The following is a 26,879-nucleotide window of genomic DNA, read 5'->3' as shown; positions in this document are numbered from 1 at the left end:
ACTGTCTCCTTAGGCGCCTTTGGCTGTGAAAGTTTCTTAGGCATTTGTTGTTTCTGATGATCTCAACATTTTGAGGAGATCTGGTCAGGTATTTTGCAGAATGCCCATCCACTGGGATTTGACTGAGGTTTTGATCATGGTTAGACTGGAGTTATGGGTTTTGGGAGGAAGATCACAGAGGGTAAGTGTCATTTTCATTGCATCACATCTAAGGAACACTGTCAGCATGACGTCACTGGGATGTTGACTTTGAGCTCCAGGCTGACGTAGTGTTTGTCAGGTTTCTCTGCTGTAAAGTTAAGTCTTTTTTCTACACTGTCCTTTTTTCAAAGGAAGTGGCATGAACAGCCTACACTCAAGTAATGAGTATTTATGCTCCACCTCCTTAGGGAAGGAGTTTCTACATAAATTTTTTGGAATTCTTCTGTATGAGAGATTTGTCTTCTCTATTTATTTCCGTATTTATGTAATCATTTATTTATTTCACTGTGGAATCATGGATGTTTATTTTATACTTTGAGTTAGGACCCAATACTGCTTTAATTATTTTGTTGCTCAAATTGTTACATCTTAGTCCATTGGGAGTTCTTTTATTTGGACCTTGATTCCATTTGACTTACCCTTTACCATTTTTCATCTCGCTCTGCTCCTAACACTTTCTAACTTTCTGGCACTACAAGATGTTTCAGGTTTATCTTGTGCATTTCCTGCCTCAGTAGTACAAATAGTCATTTCTCCATGGATAATTTCTGTTGTTGTTTTTGCATGTATGTTCTTCCACACTTTGAACTACTTGAGGATGCTGTTTGTTTGTTTGTTTGAATATTTATATTTCTTCAACTGAAATCACATTTATTCCCCTGTTAAGACAAATGAGATATTTGCCAAGAAATTAATTAATCATGCACATGTTCTGATGCAGAGGTCACTCCATATTTATGTTTTCTTCTGTTTTCTATTAATACTTCTTACTGATTCTTATTATTTAATAGCCACTATGCTAAAAGGTTTTCATCAATTGTGTCATTAAACTCTCCCAACTCCTCTATTAATTTGGTGTTATTTTATTTACTCCTTACAGGTGAGGAAACTGAGGCACAAAGAGGTTGAGTAACTTAACCAAAGTCACACAACTAGAGAGAGACCAGCAAGAGATTGAGTGATGGACTTGTTCCAAAGGTCAAAGCAAGTCCGTCTTGATAAACAGCATTGATCTTTTAAAAAAATTCTTATTTTTTATTAAAATGTAGTCGATTTACAATGTTAGTTTCAGGTGTACAACAAAGCAATTCGGTTATATATATATATATTTTTTTCAGATTCTTTTCCATTACAGCTCATTATAAGAAATTGAACATATTTCACTAGCACTGGCTTTTTAAGCTTAATTCTTCTAGTCTTTGCTATATCTGGTACTTCTGGTACTCGCGGCTGCTGCTTTATTCCAGCAACCTCCAAATCCTTTTATTTTAATTGTAGGGATTCACCCTGCTTTTCTCCTCTCCCACCTTTGATAGCCGCTTCCATCTCAGTAATGTTCTTTTGACTTTCAACTGACTTCCCTTATTGGGGATATAGCCCCCCCCACCCCAGTTCTTCTTTACTTTGTTAACCCACACAACCATGCAGAGCTGTTTTTTTTTTTTTTTTTGAAAAGCCCACTGATATACCTCACATGAGAAAACTATAGGTAATAACAAAATTACCAGAGAGGTTTAAAAGTTCATAAAATACTACTTCTTTACCTAGTGCTCCTGATTCATTCACAGAGAGCAAGTTGAAGCCATAACTGGGCTTTGACATCCAGTCTCCCTCCTCCATCATCACTGTGGAGAAATTGCATTGTTCTTCCCTCCCTTGATGATGATGCCACTTCTGAGATGAAGTCATCCTGAAGACCAGACACTGTTTCAAACCAGTGGCTAGAATCTCTGCGGCTACCAGACGAGCCAGCACTTAATTCACTGGGTCTCTGCCCTGATTAGAAATGATTTTCTTGTAAATTTCCTCATCTTTCTCTTTTTGAGAAACACTTTTGTGTTCTTTTCTTTGTTTGTTTGTTTATTTGTTTGTTTGTTTCTTTCATTCTTTCTTTCTCTCTTTCTTTCTCTTGAGAGGAGACAGAGAAGGAGAATTCTAAGAGCATGGACACACTTTAAGACATTTTGGAGAAGTGAGGGGAAACATGGGGAAAAGTGATGTCCAGGGTTTTAAGGGGGCAAGGAAAAAGGAGAGACAGCACAGTGCCTTGGGCTTCCCTGTGGGAACAAGACAACCACAAAAACGTACGATGAGACATAGGTCAGCAATGTCTGGTGGCTGGTTCTTTTTCCGAACTACAGAGTCCCTTCACTTTCCAGCCGTAAGTCTAGCGATGGAAGGTGAGTTTAAGAAGAAACAAGGTAACTCATGTTTTATTTTTTAAACTTGAAACTTATTTCCCAAGGGCTTACACCGTTTCTGGAAGTACTGCAATACCAGGCCAGTGCGTGGAGTGGGCGGTGCAAGCTCTCTTCCAACTCTCTGCTCCAAAGATCCATTTCATATATTGTCCTCAAGTAGAGGGTGTGTCAGATATTAAGCTGATAAGAACAGATAATATACTTGATCTTAGCCAAAAGGCCGAGAAGTGATAAAGTTCCTACATTTCTAATCAAGCTCCATATTAAAAACTCCTACCTTTTATTCTGGACTTCTGAAATGCTCTGCCTTCAACTGTGTGGGATTTCCTAGAGGAATTTAATTTCCCCTTTAGTTTTAGCTACTTAAGTTAAGCAACCAGACATCATTTTAATTTTGCCTTTTTGTCAGGCATCCTTCAAAATATCTTAACACTGCTGTCAATCTCTCTAATTTTCAGGGACCAGAAGTGCATGGGGCATGTCAACAATGCAGCATTTTTGAAACTTCCAACTGGTAAAATAGATAATAGCAAAGCTTTTTATTGTATAGATTTTTCCTTATGAAACCTATTCAGCTTTTAATTTTGATCTGAAGTTTTTCCTTATTTCACCCACGATTAGAATTTCATAAAAGACATTCTCCCAACCACATTCATGGAGCAAGGGATTGTTTTTGATTTATTGTATTATACACACCCTGAAGGGCCAAAAAGTTCAGGAAATGCATGTAACTAGACCAGTAATCCTGAGTCTTATCAAAATCACCTGGCAAATCTACTGCCCGAAGGAACGTCATGGCCCTGATACCTCGAACTCAGTTGGTTGGAGAAAGTACCATGCTCCCTAAGGGTTTTGGACTGGAATGTGCCTCTTAATCCCAGACATATCTGAGTACCGATGAGAGCAGTCACATGTTTCTAACCATTTCTTAAGCTCTTTTCTATTTTAGACATACCCATTCACTTGGTAACTATCAATTTAAAAGTAGCTATTTACGTAAATTAAATCATTTACAAATAGTAACCAATAGTAAAAACAAATTTGAGCTAGATTAAGCCATAAGAGAGAATTTGTTCTCAGTGAGACAGTAGGGAAGGGGGCAGGGCACAACCTTTAAAAGAATGACATAGCCCTTGAGGAGATGACAAAAACTGGTTAGGACCTCCTAAGCCCAAGATTGTGGAAGGTTTGACTTCCACTGGAACTTGAGCCTCGTTACATGCTCATTGTAGTTCATTAGCATATTAAATATTGGTGTATTGGCCATGACAATTCCCAGGCTGACACTCAAAGGCCAAAAAGGGGGCAGGGGCCCAATTCCTGGAAATCCCTACCCCTACCCCCAAATAGTTGGAAATAATCCTCCCACTGGTTAGCATATGAAATTACGAAGTCTATAAAAACTAACCACCCCACACTCCACATCCCAAGGCATCTTGCCTTTTGAGATGACCCTCATTCTGCCTATGGAATGTGTATTTCCTAAGCTGCTCTCACTTTTCCTAGATGACCGCATATCCTGGGGTCACTCTCCCTTCTAAGACAGACCACTCTGTCTATGGAGTGCGTCTCTCTCTAAATAAACGCGTTTTCACTTTAGTATGGTTCACTCTTGAATTCTTTACTCCACAAAGCCAAGGATCCTCCCTTGGCAAGGTGCATCCCAGAGACCTGGGACATGACCACCCTCTTGTGCCCCATTTTCATGCATCAAAAAGACATAGGGGTGTGTGTGTGAGAGTGTGTGTGTGTGTATTTTTTTTTTTTGAACTCATGGGAAACAATGCAGGTACTGCAACAGGAAATTAAGAGCCTTCCAGAATTCAAAATCTTTCTCTCTACCCCAGCTGAGACTGGTATCTCCTGTTTTCAATTCTAAGTCCCAAAGAAAGGGACTCTGATAGATTCAGCTTGAATCATCAGCTTGCCCCAGTGGTTAAAGCTTCAGGTAGAGATTTGACTTCTGGAGACCACACTGGTGAGTTTGTGTGTTTGTATATGTGTTGTAGATGTATGGTACTGCCAAAATTAATTTGTAAAAGAGCACTGTTTAATTGTCTTGAAGGAAATTAAGTGCTTAATATAAATAGTCAGAAATATTAAAGAAACAGGCCAAAATTAATCTAAGGTCCACATGATCTGGAAAATATTCAGTACTAAATCGTTATCTGGTATTGAAGCTAGCTTAAGCTTGTTGGTTTGAGGAACATGGACATGTCCTTAGAGTCATCAATTTTAAATATAATACTTCTGTTGTACCTAGGAAGGAAAGTAAAATTAAAGCTGCTAAATAAATAAGGGAAACTTTTCAGGATGCCAGAAAGTAAAATGTTTTTCCAGTAAAAGAAGGTACGAGGAAGGGAATTGCATTTTGTTAAGGGAGAAGAAAGCAAATTTTGTCCTAAAGAAAATTAGGGACAAAATAATATAGATACAGAAAGTTGTAGAAGGTTCATAGAAGAAGACTCCTGAAGCATCACAGAGAAGTCTCCCATCTACCACTTGCCTCCACACACGCATAGCTTCCCCCGTTATCAACATGCCCCAGCAAAGTGGTACATTTATTACAACCGATGAACCTACATTAACATATCATAACAATTCAAAGTCCAGATTTTACCTTGGGGTTCGTTCTTGGTGTTGCACATTCTGTGGGTTTGTATGAATGTCTAATGACACATGATATCACACAGTATTTTCATGTCCAGAAAATGCTCTGTGCTCTGCCTATTCATCCCTCCCCCCACCCCCCAAAACCCCTAGAAACCATTGATTGTCTTCATAGCTTTGCCTTTTCCAGAATGTCATATAGAGGGAACCATACAGGATGTAGCCTTTTCAGATCAGCTTCTTTCACGTAGTAATATTTATTTAAGGTTCTTCCATGTCTTTTCATGGCGTGATAGCTAGTTTCTTTTTAGCTCTGAATAATATTCCATTATCTGGATGTACCACCGTTTGTCCATTCACCTACTGAAGGATATCTTGGTTGCTGCCAAGGTTTGGCATTTATGGACAAATTGTCTATAAACATGTGTGCCCAAGTTTTTTTTGTGTGTGTATGTAAGTTTTCAACTGCTTTGGGTAAATATCATGGAGCATGATTGCTGTGTTGTATGGTAAGAGTACATTTAGTTGTCTAAGAAACTGCCAAATTTTCTTCCAAAGTGGGTGTACCATTTTGCATTTCCACTACAATGACTGAGAATTCCTTTTGTCTCACATCTTCACCAGCATTTAGTGTTATGATTGTTCTGGTTTTTGTCCATTCTAGTAAGTGTGTAGTGGAATCTTGATATTTTAATTTGCATCTCCCTGATGATATATAATGTAGAACATCTTTTCATATGTTTATTTGCCATGTGGATACGTTTTCTCGTGAGGTATCTGTTAGGGTCTTTGCCCATTTTTTAATGAGGTTGTTTGTTTTCTTATTGTTGAGTTTTGAGAGTTCTTTGTGTATTTTGGATAACAGTTCTTTATAAGAGGTGTGTTTTGCAAATATCTTCTCCCAGTTTGCAGCTTGTCTTCTCTTTCTCTTGATATTGTATTTTCTAGAGTAGAATTTTTTTACTTTTAATGAGTCCAGCTTCTCCATTTTCAGGAAACTTAAAAAAAAATCAATCAGTTAAATACATTGAAGTTGTGTCATAGGTATGATGATAAAATAATTCAACTTTGTTTTTGGCAAACCTATTCAAGCATTGATAGGAAAGTGTGGACTAATTTCTTAAAAGCTCACACTAGTTCTCTTATTTCAAAATTCACTTATATTCAGATATTTTCTAATTTCTTCTTTTGGAATATCCTTTGAAGCTTGCTCAGATCCTTTAAATTCAATGAGTTTTGGCACGTGGCCATTCTTCGTGAGTAGACTTGGTTTCTAGTAATTGTCGAAATTCATCTCATGTAAGTGTTAGGCACTTAAATTGGCAAAATTATTTTAAGACAAAATGTGTTGTGTCTCTAAATTAACAAGATTGCTTCACTTTTGAGGCTTGTAATCTAGCTCTGAGAGCAAGTCACAGGAATGAATTTCAAAATGCTCGTGGGAACTTCACTGGAATTATTAAATAAATATGATGACCACTTTGAAAAAGACAACACACATTTGGGTGTGAATACAAAATACTAATACATTTGCTTCAATTTTTGACTCTCTGGTAGCCAAATCTCCTTTACTTAAAAAAAAAAAGGTCTTAGCTTCTTACAAAAGAGGACTGTGAAATAGCTTTACACCTCTGCCCACATGCTGTTTCTAAGCGCATGAAAATAGGGCAATTGTCTTCCCCCTCTGAGTCCTATTGCATTTTTAAAGAAAAATTTTAGTTCAGGTTATGCCTTGTTACGATTTCTTTTTCTGCAACTCTCCAAAAGACATACCACATTGTGTCCTTGATATAAGATTTATGGAGAAAGTTCATTGGGCATACCTGAGCTTTTCTATGAATCTTGGCATATAAAATTAGAATAGAATATGACACAGCAGTTAACACCAAAATGGTGGAAGAGTCAACGCCCAGTAGGCCTTGAGGCTCAAGATGGTGGGAGATTTGACTTCAGTAGACCTTGAGCTTCATTATATGCTCACTGTACTATATTAGCATGATTAATAACATGCCCACAGTCACCATGACAGTTCCAAGGCTGACCATAAAAAGTCAAAGAGTGGGCAGTGGCCCAATTCCTGGGAATCCCAGCCCCTTCCCCAGGGTAGTTGGAGTAGCCCTCCCACTTATTAGCATATGAAGCTACTAAGCCCATAAAAACTAGCAACACCGTACCTCGTGGCTGCCTCTCTAGCTCTCTCTTCTTCAGAGACAGCCCGCACTCTGTCTATGGAGTGTGTGCCTACATTTACTTTAACCTGAGCCCCCAACCCCCACATCTTGTGGCCTTTCTCTTGCCTTCTGAAACAGTCTACACTCTATGCAGTATTTATCACTCTAAATAAATCTACCTTTACTAAAAAAAAAAAAAAATTAGAATAGATTCATAGAGTGTAGGACTGGAATTAGTTGAAGTGAGTGGGACACGTACTGCAGACACAAAGTTTATGAGGCCCAAAACACTTAGTAACCAAGGCAAGTAATATTATAAAGCAAATTATTAAGCAAATCAAAATTAATATAAAAATTCATAATGTACAAAATATTAAATGTTTAAATAAAACAGAGTTTCTGTGTTTGTTTTGCCACCTTGCATTATTGTGCAGGAAAACAATATCAGCTTGAAGTTCCTGGGCTGGGTTGATGTCATGTCCCCACTGGGATGGTTTATGAGAGTTGACAACAGTGTGGGAACAGATTGGATAGTGTAGACTGTAATAGATCATCATATTGCTTGATTATAGAACTTTCATTAACTCTTGCCAACTGGTTCTCAACATGAAAGACTGCTTTGTAAGTGTGTGTAGGGGAGCAGGTTTTCCTCGGATTATAATTTTTTTTTCACAGCTGCCTTTGCCTTTTGCTACCAAGCAGTGATAGGCAGTCACTTTTTTTAACTCCCCAGAGGTATGTGCATGAGATTCACCACCACCCTGTGTCATATTGAATAATGGAGAGTCAGACAGTACTGTTGGGAGAAATCAACTTGAATGCCTGTTTAGACAAAACGGTTATTATTTTTTTAGATTGCTATATTGTTTCAGAATAATGTAAAAGTACATAGAAGGCAGAAATAATGTGAAGGCATAAACATCAAGAGATAAATACTGTGGGTATCGTTGTACTAAAGAGGAAATTCTGCTTATTCTTCGATATTTAAATGTTTGCTGTTTATTCAGCATATGACCTGATTTAAATTATTTACAATTCAAGTATTTGTGTCTACTGTGGATCTTGTTTTGGCTGTTCAGTATAAAATGGGTCTCCTTGTTATTTCTTGTATACTGTATACAACCTAGATTAGCATAATCACTGTGATTAACATTAATTGAGGAGCAGAAATGAAAATGGTTGCTGAAAACAGTTTGACTGATATGTACAATTGTAAAATTTTGCATTACATGAATACTTAAATTGCAACATTTGACTTCGGTTCTAAAATTTCTGAAGCCTTAGTGAAAGAATAGAATTTTGGTCATAGATGAATATATAAATGTATGCTTGACAAAAATGCAGGTGTGATCTCTATGGAAATATACACTGCCATCCCAACGTATTACTGGGAGGCACCGTGATATGATAGAAGTATAGACTCTCTCGTTACGCTAAGACACAAGTCAATCCTTGCTTTAATTATTAGCTGTGTAACTGTGAGTCAGTTAGTGACTCTCTCTAGGGCTCAGTTTTCTTACCAGTAAAATGGGAGTAATTAATCTAACTTACTAGGTGGTTGTAAGTCTTAAAACTCTATATGCAAGTTTTTTGGCATGTTAGGCAAATGGTAAATGTTTTCTAAAATTATCTATGCTTTATTACATCTATTGATTTTCTTTTCTGTTTCATTGCTTCATGTCACATTTCTTATTCAGACTTTTGCATTTTATTCCACATTATTTCCACTAATAGCTTTCACTGTTTGTAATGTTACCAACTCTTGTAAATTTACTTTCCTTTTCATTTTTGTAGAGAGGTTCTGAAAGTCTCTATAGGTTTTCTTTTTCTTGTTTCCGTGCCTATTGTCCCATTTCTAATCTAAAATTATTGCAATAAGAGCCAGGTTTTCCTTTGGAAGTGTTAAGTTATAGTGGGTGTTCAATAAAAGGTGGTCTCCTGTTGTTTATTTCAAACAAATTTAACTTCTACTAAAAATACAAAGGATCTGCATCTACAATATCAATTTGGGAAAGATAATCAGTGGAGTTTACTATTAACTGCTAAAAATTATAAATGTAAACATACATGCATGTGTGTATATACACACACACACACACACACACATATATGTGTGTGTATATATATATATTTCAAAAGCTTAAAAATAAAAATTGGAAAGTAAAGGAAAAATATCTGTTGGTTTGATTTTCCTGATAATCAGATATTATCTGTGATAGATACCAATAAAGACAGAGAAAAAAGTTGTCAGATTACTTATCACACAGGAAATTGTGACTCTACAAGACATAATTCTTTCTGTTATCACTCACAAGGAAAAATTAGCTGGGCTTACAAACATTTCTTCCTTACTTTTGTCTTCCAAGTCACCAGGAACACATTCAATAGCAAATAACATTTAAAAATATATATAAATATCACTAAACATATTTTTCTCTTGCATACAACAACTAGTTTGAAGATGAAAAGTTGATAGCGTTAGTTTAGCTATTCAGTGTATCATAAAAAACCAGGGCTTTTCCATGTTTCTAGTCTATGATCCTCAGAATTTTGGCCTTTTAGTCTTAAATATGTTGACTCATGGCTACAAGAAAGCTACCACAGCTGCAGATATTAAGACCTCATTCTGGGGCAGGAATGTAAGCCAGAGCAGTTAGACAACTTCTCATGCAGATTTGCTGCTTGTGAAATTATTTTTGCACAAAGACCCTTAGCAGAATTCTCCTTTATCTCTTTTGTGAGAAATGAAAAATGACTACTCCCTAAACAAGAAGTTTTAGGCCGACTTTCTCTGAGATCTTCTTAATGCTTTAAGAAAATCAGGGCTCTGTCAGCAAGAAAGTGGTGTTTGAGCAACCATTATGCCTGTCACATAGACACACAAACACACATACAAAATTTCACTCTACAGGAGAAAGCATGAGAAACTGTCATCTCTCTTCATACTGTTTTTTCCTATTTTTTTATTGAGCTCTAAAAATGTTAGAAAATGTTAGTTCACTAATAATCACAGTTAATACTTCTTCGATCAAAGACTCTTCTGAAACTGAAACTGTAGATACAAGTCTGGAGTACTCAGCTTCAAATACATGTCTGGTTTTGGAGGTAACTGTTACATCTCTCCATTAATAAAGAAAAGGAAGAACAAAGAGAAAATAGATGCAGGGAAATAAGATGGTGAATGCATAGGTGCGTGTTAAACATGCTAATCTCTTCATAAACGTTGGTCATAATTTAGCTTTAAACTTCTTGGCAACCAATACGAAGAGGAAAATCAATCAAGCTCAAGACATTGATAGTATCCATAAAACAGAAATGAACTTCTGACTCACAGGAAACCCAGCTAATCTGGAAAAATCCAGAGATGTTTTCCCCAGGGTTCTGATAAAAAGAACAATGTATAACCCAGTGAATCTGGGTCCACTAACTTCTTTACAGCAAATACACTGCAGCATTTCTCAGGGGCATTTTCTTGTAAGCTCTTTCAATTTGAACAATAGCAAACCACGTAAGTATGATTCAGTAAACACAATTCTTGGTCACGGGCCATAGACCTGGCAAATCCTGAAACAGGAAGGATAATAGAACCACATGTAATAAATCTATCTGCCCTGTCTCCTTTGCAAATTCATCTTCATAAATGAGAGTAACAGACACAGGAAATGTACAAGCAAATCTATCCGGTCTCACAGTTGACAATACATTTGGTCAATTTTGGTTAGTTTATTACCTCTGAAGTTCTCAAGGTCTCAACAATATTTTTCTTACGTTTGTCCTAGTGAGATTTCAGCACCTACTAACAATCCTTAAAAAAAATTGTAATAAAACTGAGATCATAAGATTCAAGTAATTCTCAGGACAAACTAGAGTTGCCATTTGACCTCTTATTTTTAAAAATTTACTTTCCTATAAATGTTTCCTAAAGATAAATTAAAGATTTAGTCATGAAAGACCCTGCTGAGCAATAGTGTGTCAAAAGATTACCTTCGATCCTGACCACTGACTTTTATATCTGTAAGTAATTAAATATTTAGGGAGTTAATTCATTTCCAACCATTAATTTTCATCTCAGGTTAAGTGGTTTGTCTGTTTGACTTCATTGCAAATTACCAGGACCTGAACTTAGACATCACTTGGCAAAAGATAAAAATCTCAAGGGTCCCAGAGCCCCTGTTATTAATCTGTATTATGGAGGTGACCATTTAGACTGCATAAAGAACATATTTTCAATATAACCTTTCAACTTTCCATGACACGTTTAAAGGCAAAATCAGACATAATTTATAAGATTTAGGAGGTATGCTATTGTTTCTTAAAATAGCATTTTTAATATGTAATAAGGGTATATGACATTTTAAAACTGAGCCTTAAATTTGTTTTGTTTATTTGTAAGGAACATTCTTTTGGAAAATGTCATCACTTGTTTATTTGACAATAAAAAGAACTCAGTGGTTTGATTATATCATTGTCGGCTTATCTATTGCTTGCCTCCAAATTCACCTTGGAAACACACAAAAGAATCCTGGATCAGTTTAGGCAAAAGATCTACTATTTGGGAAGCTTAGCAAGTTAGAAATGTGAATAAAGGCATGTACATTAATTGCAAAAGGTCACCAAAATGGCAGGTGCAAAAATGCAGGTGCAAATAATTAACCTCTTGAGCAAGAAATTGGTTGATTGCAGGTGTAATTAGTGAAACACAGGATAAAGAAGGAATGGTGGAGTTCTGTTGAAAATTTAATCTTGAGTTGTACAAGTTTTCAAACCACACTGTAATCAAGTTAAAACTGTTGTTGAAAGTTCAGAAATAACAAAAGTAAATCCATTGACTCACCTGTTAACCTAAAAGAAATAGACTGTCAGTTGTTTCTCCAGTAAATACGGGTTTTTTGGGATCAGCAAAGAAATGCAATTCAGGGTCTGCTACCACGGTGAGCCACATGCAAGTCCCCACGTGGCAAGGGAAAAAGATGCTTTCATAGAGAGGAAAAGGAAGTTGGGAGGGCCATAGTTTCATTGGCTGTGTCCTTGCTAGAGAAGAGGAGGCCTGCCTGTTCAGCAATCCTATTATTGCAGGGTGCAAAAACTCCTGACACTATTTAATTGAATTAATTTCTGTTGATTAATTTTTTTACACACTGAAGTAGTAATTAATAATAGTTTATTGTGCACACACCAAAAAAAAAAAAAAGTTTGCAAGTTGGGAGCACTCAAACCAAAACATGGAAAGAGGCTCAGGGATCTGTTTATTCTTCACAGTAATTGGTTATAATACTAGGTTTTTCTTAAATAATAGAGAATAGATCAGTGGTTACCTCATATCAATCTTGGGAAACAGTTTAAGTTTTGCTTATGATTTCCAGAGGTGCAAATAAGAAATGACCCAGGTCAAGTTAGGCTTGCAAAATAAGCTAAAATGAATTTTGCTTGTAGGACTATACTGGTTTTGTCTGCTCAGGGAATTTTCAAGGCTGGTCTCCATTTGCTTTTGATTTTTATCAGTATCAACAATTAAACTTGCTAACATTTGGCTTTCACAGCAACTGTCTATTTTGCAGTGGTAAAGGAAAATAACGCTGTTAAGAAATAGGTTTTTCATTTACTCTCTGTCTTTCAAATAAACTTGTAATTCCTCAAGAACAATGTTTCTCTATACCTGATCATATTGTAAGTTAGTTAATAAAAGAATAATGTTTGGAATAAAGACTACTGGGAAAAATTTGACCATATAAGAATCCAAACTAAATCACACCAAGAAAATATTTTTATGTTTTATATTGGCAACAATCCAAAAGTGTATTAACATAACACCTAAATTAAAAGCTACCTTTTATACACTGAATGTAAGAGAATAAATTAGTGTAACCTCTGTGCAGGTCAATTTAGCAAAATTAATCAAAACTGCAAATATATATCCACTTTAATCAAACAATTCTATTTCTAGGATTAAATTCTACAAATACCCTTGCATTACGGAAATGCTGCATTAAAAAGTTATTTACTTAACATTATCTGCCATAATGAATGATGAGAAACAAAACAGATATCTATCAAAATAGGTCTATTAATATAAACTGTGATTCATCCACAGAATGAAATACTACACAACTATGAAAATGAATGGGAATGTTCTCTATGGACTAATATAGAAAGATTGCTAAGATACATTAAGTGAAAAAAAAAGCAAAGTACAGAATAGTATGAATATTACTCTAACTTTGCATAAAATATACTTTTATACTAATATTTGCCTTCATAAACACTGAGAAGATTAATAATAATGGTTATTATACTTTAGGGGAGGGAGCAAGGGAAGTGTGGATGGATACAGGACCGAGCTGGGAGGATACTTTTCACTCTATACTTTTTATTTTGTGTATTTTTTGAATTTAGTAATGTTTAAAATAAATCACCTATCGAAAAAATTACAGAAATATAAACAAGAGTTGTCACAAAATTAAAGCTGATGAGTGCTGTTCCAGATTTTTTTTTTTCTAAGATCAATCAATATACTTTAATACTGAGAATTCTTCATCTGTCTTTCTAGGACTAGGACTAGGACTATTTCTTGGTAAAGTATGTTGGGACCCTTCAAATATTTATATAATTTTATTTTTTGTCCCTTAACCTTTGTAAGAGTTTGATGAGATACTTTTTATTTGGATTCTCTGAATAACACCTCATTGTTTTGCTTTTGATTATATTCGCAGAGATCGCCTAACACCATATGGGTAGTAGCCTTGCCTGTCCTGTTCAATCCACTTTTCTCACAGTCTGGAAGAGTATCTGTCACCTAATCAGGCTCAATGTAATTTGATATAAGAGTCAGTTCCTGTGGGAGTAAACGAACAAGGACTTTTGACACTCTGAGCAAAACAGGCACATGGGATTTTTCCTTTAAGCTAATGTCTGACACTTTCTGTTATTGACATATCTTCTTGGGCTGTATTCGTATCCATGGATTGTTCTTTCTTAGCTCCCAGTGCTTGCTGCTGCTGAGGTCAGCAGTTATCCTACTGAAAATCACTTTTATCTATGTCAATAAGTTTTTCTGATAATCTGACACATTCTAATGTGATAATAGGTAAGCCTAAAAAGGCATACCTAGGTTACCTATGTATTCATTTTAATGAGAGCTTCTCGGGCACAATACCTATATATTTATATAAAAATCAAACATCTTATGTGACCACTGTTTTCAGGGGGTGCATAGGATTGCCCTTGCTCAGCGTAACCCTCAATGAGATGGCATTTTGTCGGTAAGTCTCAGGATGTTGGTCCTGACAGGATCCTCACAACCTCATAAGGTAGCTGATTAGCTCCTTAATAACTCTAAATATATATAAAATAGATAAACAACAAGGACCTACTGTATAGCACTATATACAATTGAATATAGTTCTATATATATATATTCAATTTCTTATAATAACGTATAATGGAAAAGCATCTGAAAAGAAAAAATTACGTATCTATGTATACATATAACTGAATCACTTTTTCTGTACACCCGAAACTAACATTGTAAATCAACATTACAATAAAAAAAATAATAAAATGTAATCAATTTTCCTGCGTTTTTTGATCTAATACTCCTGTGTCTACTCTTTGGCCCTTCAAGATAAAAGATACAACCCAAGAACAGCTCTTCCAATATTGGAAGGAAGTTGTACTCTCTTCTACTAAACTTTTCTTTTCTTTTCCCCCAGCTGGCACCCTGTGCCTTTTTTTCTTTGTTTTCCTTTTATTATTTATGTTTTAATTTCAGAAAAATGAGTTTCTCTAATTTTGCAAATGTGTGAACATATATACCGTTAAATTTAACTTGCAAAATTTAATGGGTTCTATTTTGGCTAATTTGATTTCAGAGAAATTTTATATAGAAATTTCATTGAGTCATGAAAGTTGGTTTACATAAAAAATGCTCATGCAATTATGCATGCCTTCCTAGTATGCATGTGTATGTGTATGCATGTGTATGCGTTCAGTATATGTCAAAGAACAGAACTATAGAAATCTTATCACTCTGTAGTTTGTTCTTCACTTAGATGCTTGAAATTTGCAGCAAATTAACAGCATAGAAGATAAAATAACCCTATAGTTGTAAAGTTGCTTTAAAATATTAACTCAAGAAACAGAGGACTGACACTGGCTTATAGCTAATGGAAACAAAACACTAATGAAGAGGTACTTTATTATCTCCAGACCTTGGAAATGCACTTGAAATTGAAATTGTAAAAGACAGCAAGTAAGTTATTAGATTTAGAAATTTTACAATAAAATCTTTTGTTATATATTTTAATGTATCCTTTGTGCTCCCACAAGATTTTACGGCATGTGTTTTCAAAACTCATTTCTGTATTTTGAAATCTCTGCCTATAATGTCTTAAAGTTGTCAACAGTTGGAAAACAATAGACACAGTTCTTCTCAGAGTAGACTGTGTTTGTGGGTAGAGGGAGGGGTCATACTGCATGAGATGCCTGAGCAATGACAGGGCAACCCTATGAAGGGAAGAATTCCTCTTCCAAAGGGTGTGGTGCCAGCTAGTCAGCTGGTCCGAGGCCTGGCTGGAGGCAAGGAGCTGAGGAATGGGTTGTGGCTGCAGGCCAGAGCTTTTCAAAGAGAAAAGGAAACAAAGAGATAGTAATCGACTTTACAGTCAGGCCAACCATATGGTACGGCTCACTGTCTCCAGCAGGTTGTTTTTTTTTTCCCCTCAATTTCCACCCTAAAATGAAGAAAGGAAGTGAGAACCTTTGAAAAGAATTCCTACAGCACATCACTGGGAAATCTTTGGGATTTGTTTTTATAAGCCAGGGAGACAAGATGACAGGAAGCTCATTGAAAAAAAAAGAAAGAAAGAAAAAAGAAAGAGAAGGAGATGGCTTTGGGAGACTTGGAAAAATACAGCAAATGTACTACATTATGATATAGGAGTAGGGAGTCAGAGGATAAAAGTTACTGGAGTCTGCTGGTACTCCTGGGTGTGAACATAGCAAATGTCTCAGGACACCTGATAGATATGTGTGGAAGGACATATCATTCACCCTCTAATGGTCTGATATGAAAAATGAGGTCATTTAAATAGCTGGACAAAAAAAGACCAGCCAAGCTTGGGACATGGTGTAGATTCACACATATTCTGATTACTGAATTCTCAGTGCAAAGTCGAGAGGACGAAGATTGTTCTTAATGATCTAAGAGACCAAAGCAATAGGTAACCATCTCCTGGGGAACTTTTTCATTTAATTCAGCAGGCAGGTTTAAAGGATTTATCTGTACAGATCATTATAGTTATGACAGAATCAGTATTGTTCTTGGGGAAATGTTGAATTCTCTTATTCACTCGTTTGTTCATTCAACCATTTATTTACTGATTTATTTGAGTAACTAAATTGTTTCAAATGTTCTGGGCAGTAGAATTTTTCAGTGAAGTTTTTTTGACTACTACTTGATAGTGAAAGTTAATTTTGTAATACATGTAGAAATTCATTTACTTGGGTTCAAATGTTATAATACTGTAATTTGTAATTTGTAATACAGTAAAAGTTTAAGACTCATATCAATGAGTCTTTACCTCTAATTTTCTTAATTAGATTCAAACATCTAACTCTTGTGTTATCTACTATATCATTAGTATACTATATATACTATGTATATATTAAATTTTTCACTTTTTCTCACATTAAGATTAAGATTAGTATGAAGAGACCACAAAAGATATGAGGAAAGAGTGTCTAAAGTGATTGCACAGATGAGGTTCTGATATGAACTTTTAAAAATATAGTAAGTTTTTAACAATATAATATGTTATTCAAATAGTTAGGCTGTTGTTTTATAAGGACTCCTAACTCTGTAACAAAGACATTAGAATTCTACTACAGCAAAGGCTGCACTTGTCCAGTAAAATCCATTGTTTTCTTAGTCCTTTTAATAATGGAAATATAAATGCAACTCCATTTTGGTCTCTTTCTAAGAGCAGCTTAACTTATACCTTAGCTAATGCAAAACTCAACTCTGTCATTAGCCAGCTTTTCTAATGTTGAAAAATCATTTCACTGGGTTAGATCCACTCTAAGAATTTTTCCAGCTTGAAATGTCCATGAGCCTAAAACTGAGAAAGGTTATGTGACTGCAGAAAATCATTAGTATTCCTCACCATCTCACCCTCACAATTCCTGAAGGATCAAATTAATTTAGAGAGAGAATTGTATTAATATTGTTTGGTAAGAAAACATCCATTTCAAAGTCTACTTCTCTCTTTGGTCCTCACTGGGCGGTTTATGTTGCCTAAGACACACCGCTGGGAACTCTGTGACGTGAGTGTATTTCAGGATAAACCACTCATTGCCCGTACGTAACAGAAGTGTTCAGGATAGCGTAGAAACCAGAGAAATATGGGCATCAAAAAGCAAGCTGAAGGAGAAAAACACTATTAGAGAAAAACAGAGGAAAAGGTAAGAAGTGAGACCTTCTCTCACCAGAAATGAGAGAGCAGCAAAAAGTAAATTTGATATTTGCCACAGAGAATGGCACTTTCCCATTCACACTTGAAGAAAGAGCATATTCACGGTGGATGGCTGAGCATACTGCTGGTTTTCAACAAAGCTCTTAGTGACTATCGAGTTGAACTGAGTACGACATGTAACTAACGAGGCCAAGTTCCCGTCCCCATGTGGGCTAGTTCACTGTGCCCTGTCCCATAACCACGAAGCATGCCCCTGCCTTTGGCCAGCTGTCTCCAAAATGCACGCTCTTTGTCACAAAAGGGACCAGGTGTATACGGGTCAGTGCAAATCTATCTCATCACTAGGAAGAACTCTTAAGGCAGGTGGTGGGTCAGGAGTGTCACCTCAGCGTTACAAAGGATGGCATGTGTTCTTATTTGGAAAAGTAAAGTGAAGATTTGTCAGTTATCCGGTTGTAATTGAATATTTGGGCTAGAAATCCAATCAAGTTTAGGTTAGGTGGTCAACATGTAGGTTTATGTGATTTACTAAAGGCACTACTTACGACTTCAGGGTCTCAAACTTAACGTCTTTTAGATGAGAGTAGGGAGTGGTGGAAATGGTAATGAATTGGGTGTTTAAGGCTGCACCTAATGTGATAGAAAATTATAGTAAGAAAAACTCATTCACCAGACGCCTGACTTATTTGGGCCTGTTATCCAGAGTTAGAAAATCACACTATAGATGGGGCTTAAGTGCCTTATGATAGAACAAAATGTATTGATTTGATTAAAAAGCTCATAATAAATACTTAGAATTTTTTGTTGTAACTATTTGTTTAAATATGTATCCCCTCACCAGACACTGAATTCCACAAAGAAAGTACCATATCTTGCTTATTTTTTTTTATACTAAAGCAAAATATGCAACATGGCACCCCCTCCATGGATGGTAACAGTTTTTCTAATGCACAGCTGCAGTGTAAACACAAGATTGTATAACAGTCTTAATTATCTACAGTATTAATTTCACTTTCCTACACATATTTAAATTCTGGTGTGCTAGAATTTGATTAGAATAAATAGAGATAATCAGATATGCAAAATCTTATTCGCAGCAGTAAAGAACAGAAAACTAAAAGTTCATTTAATCTATATGAATTTTCTCTTCCTTTAACTAGACTTTATCATGGAAATTAAACAGACTTCAGTTTAGTGTACCTCTCAACAGAACCACTAAGAGAAGTATTTGCTTAGTTGCTAGATTTAATGCTAACTTAAAGCAGATGAAGATAAAATGGAAATAAACAGTAATTAAATTACACAGAAATGTCTGGATGAAATAAAACAATTCTTTACAGTTTCTAGGTAATGGCAAAAGTGTTTCTGGCAAGAAAAGCATAATTAACAGCAGTGTTAAAGCTTTGCTTTACATTCTTTTGGCAATGGAGTCGACTAAGTTGAAAGCTGTTAAGTAGAGTATTTGAGTTTCATATTAATTTGCATTTCACTTGACTGCGTTTTACTGTTTTGCAAGCATGAAACAGGGGGGTCTGGGTTCAACACAACAAATTACTGTACAAAATAAAAAATTGCTACCGAAGCAGCTTTGTGTTTCCAGGGGGTTTGTCGTGCTGTGAGGAAAAAAGAAAAAAAATAAAGAAAAGAAAAAGAAGCGTTGATTCTTTTAGAGGCATTTCAGCACCAGATCTGCACTATCAAAAATAGACCTCGAACATAGAGTTATCTAGAAATTCAGCAGTTTGCAAACAAGTGCACCAGGGATTAGTTTTTTCACACTAAAATATTTTTGCTACACATCAGCAAGTCCTTGAGGAGAGCCTGCTGGCTCCAAAGGCCCGCAGTTTGCTGTCGAAACAGCAGAGAAATAATGTTTAGCCGGTCCTAACAGGGAAACCATGATGTAGCTGCCCTTTATGGTAACTCTCACATTTGACCCAAAATGGTTTAACCACTGGGATTGAAGAGAAGGACTTCATTTTAATACCTATTTCTTAACCTTTGACAACTTGTATTATTATTGTTTAGAAGTGCTAAGTACACAAGCCACCTCTTCTGTCCACAGGCATGGATCACAAAATACAGAATGCAAGTCAACTGATTTCCAAAACCAACAAAATTGTTGGGGAGGGTAGAGCTCAATGGTAAGAGTGTGAATACCTAGCATTCACAAGGTCCTGGGTTCAATCCCCAGCACCTCCATTACAATAAATAAGTAAAGAAATAAACCTAATTACCTCCCCCCCAAACAAAACAAACCAAAAAACAACGAATTCGAATGTGTGTTTGTGCTTGTGGATCTGCGGGTATGCAGGTGTGTGTGTTTACCATCAATGCAGTGTGTTGGTAAACAGTTGGCAGTGATCAAATTAAAAACAAAGAGAATCTTGCTCTGAGCGTACTATTACCTGAGTCTGTTCTCTGCATTATTAGGAACTGTGTTATTGCACTTTCTAGTAGAGAAAATGCAAATTAAAATACCATTTTTACAATCCAAATTAATAGAATTTTTTCAAAAGATATTGTAGATTTGTGTTATGGACACTCTTATTTGCTGCTGGTCAGAGTATAATTTAAAATGACTTTTCTGGTAAACAATTTTGCAGTATAGCAAGAGAGTAAAAGTATTTCATAGCCTGTGTCCTAGAGTATGAATAAATAATAAGATAATCAGAGATAGAGATTAAAATGCCTATTTTTCATTGATTCTGAGTTTTACTTTTTTTACATTTTAACCTCTGAAATTGGGATGAATCTTCCAATTGTTAGTATCTTAGAATTGTCATGGTTTAATTAGCACTTTTTCTTCTCATTGGTATCTTTGTGAAGTGAAATATGGTGTATACGAAGACATTTGTTATAGCAAAAGCAAAAAGATGGAAGTAATAAAATGGTTTTTTTCCCCTTTTTCAGTTTTATTAAGTAGAATTATTACCGTTTGATTGCACATCTACGTTATATTGTATGTAAATACATATATATAATATACTGTACACATTTTTTTGTAGTTTACATATATGTACTGATCATTGTTTCTAAGAACAGATTAGAGCTTTAGCTTTTTAAACTTACATAGTTATCAAAGGAATAAAGCCAACCACAAAATAAGAAAGTACCACATAGAATGTACACAAATGCATGTAAAAAATAGTAAAAACTGAATATAATCTGTAGTCTGGTTAACAGTACTGTACCAATGTCAATTTTATCATTTTTATATTGTACTACTTACATTCTTGAAACTTCCTGTGTCTTTAATTATTTCAAAGTAAAAAGTTTTTTTTAGTGTCCTAGAGCTGAGTGGGATGAAGACTGGACAGTGATGGCTAAGGGGAGTAGGCTTCTTTTGAGGTAACAAAATGTCTTTAAGTTGTGGTAATGGATACATATGCTAAAAACCATTGAACTGTACACTTTAAATGGGTGAATTGTATGTTATGAGAATTATATCAATAAAACTGTTAAAAAAGTAAAAAAACAGAAACTGTTACTGTACAATAATATTCCTAAAGTCATTACACTATTTCAGCTTCCTTTTATCTAGGTCAGCTTCCTCCTACATACTAATGTGGGCTTCAATAATTATATGTTAATCTAATTAATTCTTATGACCATGAGGTAACCTAAAGTATTTTAAGGTTTTGACCTCTGAACTTCTTATTTTAATGCACTTATATTTTTCACCAAAAACCTGCAAGAGAAGTAAGTAAAAAATACAACTCTAATAAGTAAGGAGATAGCAATTCGTTATTGAAGGAGCTTTTATATTGGCAGCTGTCCAGATAGCAAATAAAGTTGTTTATATATTTGCTCATTAGTGAAATGAAATGATACCGATTTCATTCATTCCCATTTCGTGTTTCCTATGTTTCAAAGCAACTTTTTAATACACACTCTAAAGGTTTATCTGGAGCTCTTGTGCTGTGATTTGCTTTCTTTTAATCTCTAACTAGATATAATTAATGAAATCTTACTGAATGAGGTGTTGTTGGCTCCTTCTAAAATCTTCCCACTCGTTCATTTGAGTTTGGCTGTAAATTTCAGTGACTGCAAAATCGCGGGATGCACACCACCATAGCGACTCTGGGGCTGAGATATGTTAATGAAAGGCCTTAGGTGTCAGATAGCTGATGCATTCCAGGGCTATTTGGGGCGACTAAGAGCCTGTCACAGTGGGGGACGCTGCTCTGTAGCCCTAGGTTTATCTTGAGACGTTCAGACAGGGAGATAAAACGCATATTAATCCCAAAGGATAAACAGTCTTTGCTGTTGTATTGGATAAGCATCTGCTTTGTCAGATTTAGCCTAAATGTGGGCAAATGGAGAGATATCAGTGGTGAATTATCGGAGAGGGGGTGGGGGCTGAGAGGAGGAAGTCATAAGAGAAGTGGATGGTGTCCACCGCACTTTGGTTGTCTGCCCCAGTGCTAGCCTCTCACCCACCATTCCTGAGGCGTCTGCATTATGGGTAGCCTTAAATAAAGTTGATATTTTCATTTTCTTCTGACTTTTTTTCCCCCCCAAGATCTGCCAAGGGGAATCCAGAGTGCAAGAGAATAACTAATTGACAGCTCCAAACTAAGAAGTATCAGGACCCTTCACACAGAGTTTCTTGAGGTTAAGGATGTGCTATTGTTTTGGACAATTTTTCTATAATGTCCAGCACCATATTAGGAAAAATAAGTACTGTATACATATTTGCTGAATGAGTATCCCAGGGATTATGAGGTTTGTACCTTCTGGCTAATGCAACACTTGTCTTTATTATTATTATTATTATTATTATTATTTTTTCTGAAAAGGAACATTGCAAAAATCACACCATAAGCCTTTAGAAGAAGCAGAGCAACAGAGTTGTTATTTATTTAACCATATTCTGGTCCTCTGTCCTCAAGCACCACCTACTTTTACTTCATCTTTCCAAAAAAGCTAAATAAATATACATGTTACAATACAGGAACAACCTTTGTGCTGGGGGCATCACCATAGGTCACTGTCACCACCAGTAAAAGGCAAGATTTGGAACACAAATCCAAAGAATTATCCACTTATTTTGAATACTGCCTTAACAGTTCTGCTTAGAGAAAAGGTTAAATGACTTCTTATTTTTCTTCTCCATTATGATCATTGCATAATAATAAATTTAGAGCCAAGGGGATTTTTGAAATGCTGGCTAAATTCCCATTCTAACAATGCATTTTTGGGAAGTGTGTTGAAATGAGGCTTTAGAAGCTGTGCCCACTTTTGCAGGATTAATTCTGTAAACACATAGCTGATAAATGCTGTATCAAGGTCTCAGATACTCGATATAGAGCAAATATTTTCAGTGGTTTAGATCTATTTCAACTTGCATGTTTTCCGTATCAACAATATTCTATTTTTCATGAAGTCTTCTGCATACTTCTTAGTTTTCTTCCTCAAAGGCAAATATATAAGGATAATTCTAGAAGACAGAATCAAAATATTTTTTTTAATGCTGATTTCACATCCTTTATTGATCATGGACATTTTCCCCTCACTGCCTGTGGGGATCTGTTTCATAGCTGAGATTCTATCTAGTACATTTCCTTAAAAATTCTATTTGCTTATGGCGGCAGCCATCTCCAAGACAGCCCTAAGGAAACTGGACTCTTGATATTCACACCTTGTGTAGTCTCCCAAATTGTTAACAGGATTGTTCTGTGTGACCAGGAGAAAGTGCACTTTGCCAAAGAAATTATTATTTCTACCTAGTTCTCCTGGATCTCTCATTACGGGGAAGCCAGCCACCATGTCAAGCAGCCCTCTTGAAATATACAAGTGGCAAGAAACCAAACCTCCTACCAAGAGGCAGAACCAGCTTGCCAGCCATGAGGAAGCCATCAAGGAGGTGGATCCTCCAGGCCCAGTCAAGCTTGCAGAAGACTGTAGACCCCAGCATCTTGACAGCAAATTCATGAGGTATCCCATGCCAGAACCAGCCAGTTAACTCTCCCCAAATCCTTAAACCACAGAAACCACGAAATAAATGTTTATTTTTGTTTAAAGTAATCAAATTTTGATTGTTATACAGCAACAGGTAACTAAAACACTCACCCAATAAACTTTGCTTTCTGAAAGATGTGAAGGAGTGATCTTTGAAGGATTTTGTAGACCATTATTCTAGGATCAAGAAAATGTATTAATAGTCACCCCTGTGATCAATGAGATAAGTCCTTCCTGGAGTGAAAAGATGATTTTCCCTGCTGTAGTGAAAGAAAAATGCTTCTCTTGCTCCCTCTCGGGACTTTGCAGATGTAATTAGATTAAAGATCTTGAGATGAGATTATGCAGGTGGATCCAATGTAATCGCAAGATCTTTGTAAGTAGAGGCAGGAGATTAAAGGTCAGAGAGAGACTAAAGATGCTATGCTGCTGATTTTTAAAATGAAGAAACCATGAATGAAGGAATGAAGGCAAGTCTCTAGAAGCTGGAAAAGGCAAACAGACTCTCCTCTAGAGCCTTCAGAAAGAGCTTGGTCCTTTTTGATTTTAATCCAGTGAAACCCATTATGGACAGTTGACCTCTATAATTATAATATATTTGTGTTGCCTTGAGACACTGTGTCTGTGGTAATTTTTTACAGTAGTGATTGGAAACTAATTCACCCATGTTTCAAAAGATGTAGTAAAATTTAAGAGGTCATGACTATATCATTTTTATTTTGTCTCCTTCAACCAAAGCTTAACTAATATTGAAATGCCAGGCTCAAATATATTGCTTCCAAGAAGTCTTTTTAATTCTTCGGTTTTAAAGTATTCTCATCCTCTGCTCTCAAGAGGAAGGGAAGATTTTGACTTACCGTTAACCATAGAATGTATTGTACTATTACTTATATTGGCCTTTAAAACTATTATTTAACTTGTAATGTGTGTGTTCTCTTTCACTGTACTGAAAATATCAGTTGCTTGAGAAGAGATTAGAAATCTTGTGCTGTTGGCATTAGCTACACCTCCACCATCACTGGACCTTGCTGGTGTTCACTCAGTAAATACTTGTTGATTGGATTGGTTGTAATTCCACTTTTTCTTTGTTGCATTTCTCCACTGAGGTGTAATTTACATAAAATAAAATGCACAGGTTTTATGCATTCATTTGAATGAGTTTGTAAAATTTATACAGCAATGTAATCACCATGCAAAGTAAGATACAAAACATTTCTATCATCCTCCAAAGTTTCCTTCTATTCCTCACAGCCAATTCCTATTCTCCAAGAAGCAATTAATTTTGACTTCTTTCACTCAACAGAATGTGTATTACTAGTGGTATCTCTTGATGTGATTACAATGCAAACTGTTTTATCTATTCTCTGGTACTGAGTTAGAGGAGATATTTATTTAACTTTGTCAGACATTGATAACATTATGCTTCCAAGTCTGCCATTTTACACCTCTGCCAGTAAAGATGAAAATTCCTGGGGTCCTACATTCTTGCCAGTATTTGGTACCATCAGAGTTTTTAATCTAAGCTACTTCAGTGAAAATGAAATAATGTTTCATCCTTGCTTTAATTTACATTTTACTGATGATTAGCAATGTTGAGGATCTTTTCATGGTATCTATATATCATCTATTTCAGATGTCTGTTCATCTTTTGGCTATTAAAAAATTTTCTTTGAAATTTTATTGTTAATGTGTAAGAGTTATTTTAAAATGCTGAATCTAATTCTTTTGTATTAAATTTCCCATTAGACTGTGGCTTATTCTTAACATTGACTTTTGATGAGCAGAAATTTTTAATTTTGATGAAGTCCAATGTATTAGTTGTGTTCTTTTTTTACTTAGTACTTTTCATGTAAAGTCTAAGACATGCTGAACTACTTAAGGTTCCAAAGATATTCTTCTATGCACTTTTCTCCTAGAGATTTGTGATTTTTGCTTTGATATTTAAGTCTCTGATTCATCTCAAATTAAATTTTGGGTATAGAGTGAAGTATGGAACAATGGTCTTTTTTACATATGTACAGATGTTCATTTGTTTACTATCATTTGAAATATATATATATATATGTTTTTTTTTTTTTCCCTCCACTGAATTGCCTAAGTGCCTCTGTTGAAAATCAATTGACCATATATGTGTGGGGTGTGGGGTCTGGGTCCAGGCTTTCTGTCCTGTTCTGTTAATCTGTAAATTTATGCTTAAGATAATACTATGCCGCCTTGATTAATGTTAACTTTATAATTAGTCTTAAGATCAGGTTGTGTAAATATCTGTCATCTGCTCGTTTTTTTTCTAGATTGGTTTGACTTTTCTGGATGCTGTACATTTCTAAACAAATTTAAAATGAACTTGCTATTTTCTTTTAAAAAATTCTATTAGGATTCTGATTGTGATTGGGTTGATCTACAGATCATTTTGAAGGAATGGATAGTATTGTTTTTCAATCCAAGAAGATGATGTAACTTTCCATTTTCTTAGATTTTCATTCATTATTTTAACAATGATTTATAATTTTCAAAGTGGAGCTTTACCCATTGTATTCTCTCTAAATATTTCACAATTTTATACTGTTATAGTTATCTTTTAAAATTTATTTTTCCTAAAGCTGCATAGAAATACAAAATTAATTTTTGTATATTGATCATGTATCCTACAACTTTGGTAAATTCTGTTACTTTTCTAATGGGGTTTATTTTGTTGTTGTCATCATTATATCCTTCAGGTTTCTTAGGAGCCCAATCTTTTGACTATAAATAAGGAAGGTTTTACTTCTTCCTTTCCAGTCTGGATGCCTTGTCTTAAAGCAGTGGTTAATGCATCATTTCTGGTACAATGATGAATACAGTTATCGAAACTGCACATCATTGTCCTGTTCTCATTCTTTGGGGAAAGCAATTTATGTTTCCTTTTTTTTTAACATCATTTATTAATTTATAATCATTTTACAATGTTGTGTCAAATTCCAGTGTAGAGCACAATTTTTCAGTTATACATGAACATTATGTTTCCTTTTTAAGAATGATGTTTGCTGTAGATTTGTTCAGAAACTTTTAATATGATTGAAGAAGTTTTCACCCATTCATATTTTACTGAGGTGTTTTATTATGATTATGTGTTGAATCTTGTCAACTGCTTTTTCTGCATATATTGAAATGATCATACTTTTTTTTTTCTCCTTTGTTCAGTTAACATGGTGAAATGTAGTCATTTGTTTTTGTATGTTAAACCAATCTTGTATTCCTGAAATAAGCCATACTTGTTTGTAATA

The 26,879-nt window shown here is 35.3% G+C and overlaps 1 non-coding gene across 1 annotated transcript; it reads right to left on the bottom strand.

The window, feature by feature from the left end:
- Positions 1 to 2,444: 2,444 nt before the first annotated feature.
- On the bottom strand, positions 2,445 to 2,634 carry LOC123619168 (U2 spliceosomal RNA). Its single transcript, XR_006727711.1, has one exon. It is a non-coding gene; the product is annotated as a U2 spliceosomal RNA (small nuclear RNA).
- Positions 2,635 to 26,879: the final 24,245 nt, after the last annotated feature.

The sequence above is a fragment of the Camelus bactrianus genome, chromosome 2 (genome assembly GCF_048773025.1).
Source record: "Camelus bactrianus isolate YW-2024 breed Bactrian camel chromosome 2, ASM4877302v1, whole genome shotgun sequence".
NCBI lineage: Eukaryota > Metazoa > Chordata > Mammalia > Artiodactyla > Camelidae > Camelus > Camelus bactrianus.
This window is presented reverse-complemented; position numbering and strand designations above follow the sequence as displayed.